The following is a 10452-nucleotide window of genomic DNA, read 5'->3' on the forward strand; positions in this document are numbered from 1 at the left end:
TCCTAATTTCCTAGTGGAGTGGGCTAAGTGGGTTCTAAAGGAGCTTGAGGAGATTGGAGGTCCAGACTTGCCATGAGCCAGAGATTTAGAGATGGAGATGCTGAGCAGTATTGTGATGGTTATGTAGTATGTACAGTAGTGTGTGGTGTGTATCAGTAAACTTTTGAGTTGTATTTATAGACTAGCTATGCTGACTAGTGAGTAGGTTGTTTTACCCTTTTGCTTTTACTTCTGAAGCCTCTTTACGCTTGTGCTACCTAAAACTTTTGATCTATATATCAGTACCTTTTTCCTTTCCAGCACTGTCATTTACTTTATTGCACATGTTTTACCTTACCTTATTTATTGCACCAGTTATACCCCTGTGATACCATGTACCCTGTTTTTCATAACTGTTTATATTCTGTAAAGAAGCATGCAATTTACTTAGTTATAACTGTTTTCAAAAAGAAGATATTTTTGTTTTATAAAACTTTTCTTTTCTACAAAGAATTTGGTTAAAAAGCTAAATAAGTTGTTTGATTCTTTACAGAAAAATGCCTCCTAGAAGAAATACCCGCACCAATACCCAGAATGAAGAAACCAACAACAATAACAACCAAGATGATACAAATCTAAATGTGAACCCAGGACCCATGGACCCAGCAATAGCCCAGATCCTTCAAATCTTGGCCCAACAAACAATTCACCTGGCACAACAACAACAAAGACAGACCAATCCCCAAGTAACTTTCAAAACTTTTCAGGCAGTAAACCCACCAGAATTCAAGGGTTCCCTAGAGCCGATTGAAGTAAATGTTTGGTTAAAGGAAATAGAGAAGGCATTTGCCTTAGTAAAAGTAAAGGAAGAACAGAAGGTTGAGTTTGCAAGTTATTATCTGAAGAATGAGGCCACCTATTGGTGGGAGATGGTGAAGACATTGGAAGGTACATATGTTATTAATTGGGAGAGGTTTAAGGAATTGTTTTTAAAAAAGTATTTTCCTCAGTTTGTCCAAGATCAAATGGAGCTGAAGTTTTTAGAATTAAAGCAAGGGAACATGTCGGTAACAGATTATGAGAGTAAGTTTGAGGAATTGTCAAGGTATGTGCCGTCGTATATGGATACTAACAGGAAGAAGGCTAAAAGATTCCAGCAGGGTTTGAAACCATGGATCAGAGGGAATGTAGCCATTTTTGAATTGGATACCTATGCAGGAGTGGTACAGAAGGCTATGATTGCAGAGACAGAGAATGAGATGTTCCAGAAGGAAAAGGAAAGCAAGAAAAGGAAATTTGAAGGGAATGAGGGCCAGTCACAACCAGGGAAGTTTCCAAATTTTAAGAAGGCCAAGTTTCAGCCAGGGAGGAATTTTAATTTCAGGAGACAAAATGCAAGCGACGGAGGCCAGGGCAAGCGAATCAGCCGAATCAATTGAGATTAACTTTTCCAGATTGTCAAGTATGTGGAAAGAAGCATGTGGGAGTTTGTAATAAGTTGAATATAGTTTATTTCAAATGCAATCAGAAAGGGCACTATTCGAGGGAGTGCCGAAATCAGCCAGTAAGAGAACCAACAAATAAGGATCAGCCTATCTGGAATCCAGCAGTGAAGGTTCCAGCCATTGGATTTACGTGCTTTAAATGTGGGAAACCAGGACATATAGCCAGGGATTGCAAGACACCAGCCCCAGTCAGTAATGCATTAAGGATTATGGGATCTACGCCAACAGTGAATGAGACTCCAAGGGCTAGAGTTTTTGATATGTCTGTGAAGGATGCTATCCAGGATACGGATGTCATGGCAGGTACGCTTAATGTGAATTCTTTATGTGCCAAAGTGTTAATAGATTCGGGAGCAACCCGATCGTTTGTTTCACCAGATTTTGTTAGAAAGTTAAATTGTCCAGTTGAGTGTTTAAATGAAATAATGACTGTGGAATTAGCAAATCAAGAACGTGTATCTGTTAATCAAGTTTGTGGGAATTATGAGATTGAGATTTCTGGTAGTAAGTTTTGCGTAGATTTGATACCATTTAAGTTAGGGGAGTTTGACGTTATATTAGGAATGGATTGGTTATCTAAGCACGATGCCCAGATAGATTGTCGAGATAAGAAGGTAATGGTGAAGACACCAGACGAAAGAATAGTAACGTTCAAGGGTCAGAAGCAAGTAAAGAAGTTCTTAACAATGATTCAAGCCAAGAAGTTATTACGGCAAGGATACGAGCATTTCGTAGCATATGTGATCGACAGAAATCAAGAGCCAACAAAACTTGAAGATATTCCAGTAGTAAATGAATTTCCAGATGTGTTTCCCGATGAGTTACCCGGACTTCCTCCAGATAGAGAAATTGAATTTGTGATCGACTTAACACCTGGAACAGAACCAGTATCCAAGGCCCCGTACAGAATGGCGCCTATTGAGATGAAAGAGCTAGCAAAGCAATTGCAGGAGTTGTTAGAGAAAGGAGTAATCAGACCCAGCGTATCCCCGTGGGGAGCCCCAGTATTATTTGTCAAGAAGAAAGATGGAAGCATGAGACTGTGCATCGACTATAGAGAACTCAATAAGCTTACAATCAAGAACAAGTATCCGTTAACTAGAATTGACGATTTGTTTGACCAATTGAAGGGAGCCAAGTACTTCTCCAAAATTGATTTAAGATCGGGATATCATCAGCTGAAGATCAAGCCAGAAGATATACCAAAGACAACTTTTAGAACAAGGTATGGACATTACGAATTTCTAGTGATGTCTTTTGGATTGACCAATGCCCCGACCTGATGAATAGAATTTTTAAGGAATATTTGGACAAGTTCGTTATTGTGTTTATAGATGATATTTTAATTTATTCAAAAATGGAAGAGGATCATGCGGAACATGTGAGAACGGCTTTGGAGATTTTAAGGAAAAAGAAGTTATATGCTAAATTCTCGAAGTGTGAATTTTGGTTACAGGAGGTTCAGTTCTTAGGACACATAGTCAGTAACGAAGGGATCAAAGTGGACCCGGCAAAGATTGAAGCAATTACGAATTGGGAGAGACCGAGAACACCCACTGAGGTAAGAAGTTTCTTGGGATTGGCGGGATATTATCGTTGATTCGTCCAGAATTTCTCAAGGATTGCAACACCACTGACAAAGCTTACATGAAAGAATGAAAAGTTTATACGGAATGACAAGTGCGAAGGAAGTTTTCAGGAATTGAAGCAAAGATTAATCACGACACCTATTTTGTCACTTCCAGACGATCAAGGGAATTTCGTAATTTATAGCGATGCTTCTCACAAAGGACCAGGATGTGTTTTAATGCAGCACGAAAAGGTGATTGCGTATGCGTCAAGGCAATTGAAACCACACGAACAAAAGTATCCTACTCATGATTTGGAGCTAGCAGCCATAGTTTTCGCTTTGAAGATTTGGAGACATTATCTGTATGGAGAAAAGTGCGAGATTTTCATGGATCACAAAAGCTTAAAGTACATATTCACACGGAAGGAACTTAATATGAGGTAAAGGAGATGGTTAGAATTGATCAAGGATTACGACTGCTCGATTAATTATCATCCCGGTAAAGCGAACATTGTAGCAGACGCGTTAAGTCGGAAGGAAAGATTAAATGAGTTATCAGTACCTGAAGAGATATATAAGGAATTTCAGAAATTGGAATTGGAGATTAGAATTTGCAAGCCTGAGGAAGTGAAAGTGTACAGTACGACTTTCCAACCGGAGTTATTGGAGAAAATAAAGAAAGGTCAGGAAGATGTAATGGATCAGGATATAAATCGTTTGGTAGGTGAAGAATTATGCACACAAAAGGATGATCAAGGTATTCTGAGGTTTTCATCTAGAATTTGGATTCCACCGGTGACGGAGTTAAAGAATGAAATTTTAAAAGAGGCACATAGTTCAAGATATTTCATCCATCCAGGAAGTACCAAGATGTACATAGATTTAAAAGAGAATTATTGGTGGCCAGATATGAAGAGGGAAATTACGGAATGGGTTAGCAAATGTTATACCTGTCAAAGAGTTAAAGCAGAGCATCAGAGACCAAGTGGATTGTTACAGCCATTGGAGATTCCAGAGTGGAAGTGGGAACATATTACCATGGATTTCATAGTTGGATTACCAAGGACAAGGGCTAATCATGATTCCATTTGGGTTATAGTGGATAGACTTACCAAGTCAGCTCATTTTCCGCCTATAAATGAAAGATTTTCGCTCGACAAGTTAGTCCATATGTACCTGAAGGAAATCATAGTTCGTCATGGAGTTCCAGTGTCTATTGTATCTGATCGAGATCCAAGGTTTAATTCAAGATTTTGGAAGAGTTTTCAAGAATGTTTGGGAACAAGATTGAATATGAGTACGGCCTATCACCCCCAGACGGATGGCCAAAGTGAAAGAACGATCTAGACAATCGAGGACATGTTGCGTGTTTGTGCTATTGATTTTAAAGGAAGTTGGGACGAATATTTACCTCTGGTAGAATTTGCTTATAACAACAGTTATCATGCCAGCATTGGGATGCCACCCTATGAAGCCCTTTATGGACGCAAATGCAGATCTCCAGTGCATTGGGACGAAGTAGGAGAACGCAAAATACTTGGACTTGAATCGGTACAACAGATAAAGGAAGTAGGCTTCTTTTGGAATAATTAAGTTTGTAAAAGTTGTAATAATGTTTAATACTCAGTTTTGAGTTTGGAATAGTTGGGATTTAAACGCTTGTAATATAATAGTGTGTTTGGCTTGTGTGCATACTTTAACCTGTTGCGGTTCGTGGTGGTTGGTAAGTAGGATCACTGCATATTATCATTATCTTTATTATTGTTATTAACAGGTTATAAATAAGGTGTGTGGACCCCAAACTTCTGACCTGGGTTTGGAGGGCGCCACACATCCCTTGTCCTTTAACAAAATTCTATCATATCTTGAGAACTCGAACCACATCGGAGTTCCCCAAGCGTTTTGCTTGTTGATAGAAACAACTTATCTCATTAGGGTATATATATATATATATATATATATATATATATATATATATATATATATATATATATATATATATATATATATATATATATATACGTACTTCCGAAATTTTCGGGGGAAGTATTAAGGATGTGAGTTGACTGTTGTCAACATATAATTAAATAGGGGGGGAGTTTCTCCTTGAAACTATATTCAAAATATTAAAATAAGTCGAGATAATATTCTCCGACGATCTGAAATTATTCGAATAATTCTCGAATATCCGAGAGTATTTTAAATCAGGTTCTATGATTTTTAAATCATAAATAAACCCTTTTTATAAATATCAAATAATTAAATGATAATTGATAAATAATTAAACCTCGAAGGAGTTTATTTTTTAAATGAAAATAATATTCCTCAACTAATTTATGTTTAATAATTTAATGAACGTTTAATATTTACTCTAGTCCGAAGTAAATGTTTACTGGAGAATACTTCTCCATAATAAATGAATAGTAGATAAATATTTCTTGTCCAAATGGTAAAGTATAGTTGAGGGAATACGATCTTTGGAAATCGTTTTACTAAAAGTTCGAGGTGTTTAATATTTTGTAAGTGGACGTTGGATCCCTTTAAAACGTACTACTATGGACTTGTAATCATCCTATAATATCACCGGAATGATTCCCGAGTTTTTATCTTGAAATCCCGATCGACTCTCGGTCTTATTATAATACGTCATGCTTATAGCGGAATAAAACATTTCACGATATATACTTATCGTACAACATTGCTACTTTATACGAAAATTCAATAACTACGTATCATGGCAATCATGGTATTTATGCAAAAAAATAAACTATCCTTTCACAACACAACAGTAAATGGAGTTGGGTTCGCAAACTTGCCTGGGTATCTCGAGGTGGATGATGCTCTAGGTTCCGCTCAGAAATCTATAATCATAACACATTTCATTTCATTAGGTCCCTATCTAATTTACGGCGACCCGCACTCATGCGCTACTTATTACACACCCTCTCAACTTATATTACCCTTATTATTCCTTTAAGTCCTTATTCACATTATGGTCGCTTCCTTTTTCAAGTATATTAAGTCCATTTTCATTTTCGCCGTCAGCACCGCTTATGGATTCTACGGTTTCTAATCGCGCAGTTTCGGCTCCGATATTTTTATAAAATTGAAAAATCATTATTTACACTTGATATTTTTATGGAAGTTAGGAAACTCAATATACCACTCTCTGTAAAATTTTCATGATTTATGAACATTCTTAAGTCGATCCTTTATATTTTCAAAGTTCGTAATTCGTAGCAGTTTTTGTCGCGTAAATCACCTTTAATAAAACGACCATAACTTTTGATCCGTAAATCAAAATCAAGCGATTCAAGCACCTAAACGATCCTTATAATGATCCTTAAATCCTCGGGTCTTTCTGTAGAAACTTAAAGTTATGTTTTGTTCGTTTTAGTGAGATTACGTTTACGATCGGAGTTTCGTTTACGCCTTAAATCTTTATACTACCACCAACAATCAACATATCATCATCAACACACTAACTCCTCTCAAGAACATCATGTTCTTGAGGCAACAACAATCAACCTTAAATCTACTTAGCTAAACATCAAGATTTCAACAATACCACTACTAAAACTAGGTTTACAACTACATACTAAAAGGATCTTGAACTTAAATCTTAAATAAAGTTGGTTCAAAGATTTTTACCTTTATTGAGAGCTTGAGATGTGTTCTTGATGATGGTGAAGTCTTGGCAGTGCTTAGTATGGTTTTTGGAACCTAAACCAACCATTGAAATCAAGAAACCATAGAAGAGTTACTATTCATACTATTCATTCTCAACTTTCTTGATTTTATTTAACCCATCAAACCTTGATAAAAAGAGCTCAAAGATTTATCTTACCTTAGTTTGGTTGTTATAAAGCTTGAGAATTAATGGGAGGATTTATCCATGGCTAGAGCTTGAGGTTTTGATTTTGATTTCCTTGGTTTTTTTATGAAGGCCGAATGGAGAAAAGTGGGAGAGAAAGAAAGAGTTTTTGGTGATGCTTCTTGGTTGCTTCTTGGAATGATGCAAGTGATAGCTTGTGATATCTTATATTGATTTTTATTCTCTAGTTATATCCTAGTATTTGATTTATGTTGCCAATCTTGGAGACAAACCTAGCTAGCTTGTGGTAGATTACAAGCTAAGCCACTTGGTTGATCATCCTATATCTAGCTCACTATTTGATAAAGTAACCATGGTTACTTTCTTACCATGGTTAGTTAGTGCGTTACGTTTATTTAATTATTTACCCGTTCGCTCGGTCGCTTAAACATTTTTGTAATACTTCCTCGTAAATGGTTCACGACGTAATTCTTTTCGTATTTATTCCTTATATTTTGAATTATCATACTTGGATATAAATCCGCAGGGTTTTAAATTCGTAATTATATTGTGATTCCAGTAATCCTCGATGATTCGTAGATATGGTCATTTTTCAAAGTTCATTTTCTTCGAAAACTAATAGCGTTTACATACACTCATTTAGTACGTAATATTATAATATTATCTCCGAAACTCATTTTCTCATGCACTACATAGTGTGGGCTAAAACGTTTTTCCCCGTCCATCAGGGTTACTATTCATTAAATGTTTTACAAGGTCTCAAAAATTCGAGTTATTACAGTCTTCCCCTCTAACAAGGATTCCGTCCCGGAATCAATTAGAAAATAAGTGGGGGTATCTATTTCTTCTTGCGTCTTCAAGTTCCCAAGTTGATTCCTCGACATTTTGATTCCTCCATAGATTCTAACCAGCTTCACAGTCTTGTTCCTCAACACTTGTTCTTTTTGGTCCATTATCCTTACTGGCTGCTCGATGTAGGTCAGGTCTGGTTGTAAATCTACCTGCTCGTATTCTGTTACGTGTCATGCATCTGCATGGTACTTCCTTAACATGGACTCGTGGAACACGTTGTGCACTTGTTGCAGATTAGGGGGCAAAGCGAGCTTGTAAGCTAGAGGTCCTATTCTCCTCAAAATTTCAAAGGGTCCCATGAATCTGGGACTCAACTTCCCTTTCTTTCCAAATCTCATTACTCCTTTCCACAGAGATACCTTCAATAGCACTGAATCTCCTACCTCATATTCCCTATCCTTTCTGATCTGGTCGGCGTACTTCTTTTATCTGTCCTGAGCTACTACCAGTCTTTTCCTGAAGAGTCCTATCATTTCCCTGGCCTGTTGTAATAACCCCAAAAATTTTGGACTTTTTGTAACCCTTATGAATAGTGATTTTGCTGATTATACTGAATAAAAAAACTTTTCATGCCACACTATGTAGGGGTTCTTCTATTGGTATTCTGAGATCTTATTAGCACTCCATATGGTATATAAGTGTATGTAAAGATCGTCAGAATCCAAATTCGAACACTTTGATTTTTCCCAAAAATCCATCAGATACCGAAAGAATTGAGTATAAGGTAACATGATTAAAAGGATTTAAATTCAAGGATTATAAGAGAAGATCATAAAAGGAATATGAAATATTGAGAAAGGTTTAGGGGAACCCAAGTAATGAGATCCCAGATATGATCCCTTAAACGATCAATGAGAATGAACAATAAACGAGTCGTAAAATAATTAAACGACTAAGTAATGCAAGAGGCAAGGAGGAGGGTCAATTAGTGCAAGATTAATGCACTTAGTTAACATCTTAATATAAGGATTAAGCTTAAAAAGATGCTTCCACCATAAGGATGAGACAAGTGGCAAGGATTATGTAAGTTTGATGACATCACCATGCTTATGTCACTTTCCACTAATTTAAACAAAACAACTAGTCAAGTAAATATCCTAAAATCATTTCATTTCCACCACAAGTTCAAGTCAACACAAGCTCTCATCTTCCTCCCCCATTTCCATTGCTCTCGGCCAAAACAGAACCAGCACATTAAAACTGCTGTATCTCCTTCATTTCTCACTCAAATAGTATGTACTATAGCTCTTTGGAAAGGTATTGAGATGGCCTACAACTCTTGTTCACAAGTCTCGTCCAAATAAGTACGGTAAGACCCTCGTTTTGACAGTTCTTTCAATCTGACTTTTAGAAATTCAAAACCTAACTTTGTGTTCTTGATTTCTTTGGAAAGATCAAGCTTGTAGGAGGCTCCCTAAGACTTCCTAGCTACTCTAATCACTCCAAGGAAGGTATAACACCTCCAAACCCTAACTTTACTTTGAGTATTATGATGGTTTGATGGTTATAGTAAATGAGAAGCATGATGCTTGTGTGTTTAGAGTTTGGATTGGATTTGAAGTGATTTGGATGTTGAAATCTTGTTTATAGTTAATGAAACTTAAGTATAGCTAGTAGTTCATGTGTGGAGTTGTATAAATTGGAAAATCTTGAGGTTTGGGGACTGATGTAGTAAGGTTTGGATGAGGGTTGGTTGTATTGTTGGTTGTGAGTTGAATGGTGGTTGTTTGGAGTGGTTTAAAACTTGGTAATCGCGTAAACATAGCCGTCGTAATGCCCGATTTATCTTAGACTGCTTTTGTTCTTAACATAGGACCCGTGAACTGACTGATAGGTTTTGACCATCGCAATGATTAGATAGTTCATGTTGCGAGCTTCGTTTTGATATGTGGTTCGCTTGAATCCGATGTACAGTTTAGGAGAAACGATCGTTTTAAGTAACGTCGTTTCGTGAACGAACCATTACCCATCGCCTTACTTTGAAACCTTGGTTAAGGCCCTTAAATGACTAATTGGAGTATGAAACAATTATGTAAAGTGGATTAGGCAGTTGGTAGAGTACTCACGAAAGAACTGCCTTAAAATTCTTAATGGTTAATTTATTAAAAATGGTGGAGCCGAGGGTACTCGAATAACTTATGTGATTCGTTAAGCGTAGAAGTGACCATAAGCGAACGTTAGGGTTCAATTGGTTAAAGTCTAGTTTCTTAAGCGACCGGAGTTTAATTCCGACTTATATTGTTGTTCATAGGTTATCAGACCCACTCTAAGCTTAAGTCTACCCCGGAGCACTCAGGCAAGTTTTCTACCCGTTATACTGTTGTTGTGATGTAAATATATATATATATATGCATTATCTTGTGATAAGTGCATGATTGTTATTAGCAAATCTTGCGATATATTGGAGCATGCTGATATGGTATATATGCATGTCTTTTTCGTAATCTTGATATCTATCTGTTGATTCCAATGCTTATAATTGTATAATACCTATGCTAGAGATAAGCAGTAATTGCGTATACCCTTAGTATAGGGGACCCAAAGGTGAACATTTTCTAAAACCGGGAGTCGATGTTCCCGAGTATATTATATATATTTATATATATATATATAGATATAGTTTTCAAAACTATTAATTGAATAAGGTTTATTCGATAACTTTATTTTTATTAATGAATATTACTTTGAATATTCATTCGAGGACTTATGAC

This window comes from Apium graveolens, chromosome 3 (genome assembly GCF_009905375.1).
Source record: "Apium graveolens cultivar Ventura chromosome 3, ASM990537v1, whole genome shotgun sequence".
Classification (NCBI taxonomy): Eukaryota; Viridiplantae; Streptophyta; class Magnoliopsida; order Apiales; family Apiaceae; genus Apium; species Apium graveolens.